Genomic DNA, 1,061 nt, shown 5'->3' on the forward strand with positions numbered 1-1,061 from the left:
GGGCAGCAGGGCTGGCCGCCTCGTCTCTGTTTCGGAGGCCGTTTCTGACGCTGCTCCTGTCTGAGCTCCAGAACGCTGTGTCCCCTTACCTCACCTGTCCAGGAGGAGCTGGTGAACCGAGGTCAGCCAACAGCTTTGTTTGACTTTCACAAGTGAAGTAAGAACCACGAGTCACTCAGTGGAATCCAGAGATGTTCACAAGTCCAACCGAGTCTCAAGACTTGAGTGAACTCTGCAGTCAAAATGCAAATCCCTTTATGGATCAAATGATCTGTGATAACTGCTAAATGCTTTCTATAGAAAGCTGCGCTGTTGTATCCATTGGTTCTTATCACAAACCATCCATCCATTTTCTGTCACGCTTTATCCCAGCTGGGGTGGTGAGGGGAGCTGGTGCCTATCTCCAGCTGTATATGGATAACCTAAGAGTCATGTATTTGGACTGTGGGAGGAAGCAGGAGTACCCGGAGAGAACCCACACATGCTCACGGAGAACATGCAAACTCCATGCAAAAAGACCCCAGGCTGGGAATCAATCCCGAAACCTTCTTGCTGCAAGGCAGTAGTACCACCCACTGTACAACTGTGCAGCCCTATCTTAATCTAGGAAATGAAAAGTACACAAATTTTTTTCCAATAAATATCAAATCTGTATTATTCTTTTCTTCAAAAAAACAAAATTTTTCTCTTAGAATTTAACATTTAATTTTATCTTGTTTTAGCAGCTAACATCTGCTCTTCCATTTTAAGTACAATTAAAGGCTGTGAAATAAAAAAAAAACAATCAACATCATGCCCTTGTAAAAAATATAGAAAAGCTTAGCAACTAAAATAAAACATGGGTTAGTAAAAGGTTCCTCTGATAGAAATAAAAAACAAACATCCTGCAATAGAGGTTTATAAATGGATCCACTGGATCATCAACCTACTGACTGACGGGGCTGTGGCTCTTAGTCTGGCCCTTAGTCTGGCCCCTTAGTCTGGCCCTCAGTCTGGCCCTTAGTCTGGCCCTTAGTCTGGCCCTTAGTCTGGCCCTTAGTCTGGCCCTTAGTCTGGCCCTT

Source organism: Cyprinodon variegatus, unplaced genomic scaffold (genome assembly GCF_000732505.1).
Source record: "Cyprinodon variegatus isolate N-32 unplaced genomic scaffold, C_variegatus-1.0 Scaffold483, whole genome shotgun sequence".
NCBI classification, from domain to species: Eukaryota; Metazoa; Chordata; class Actinopteri; order Cyprinodontiformes; family Cyprinodontidae; genus Cyprinodon; species Cyprinodon variegatus.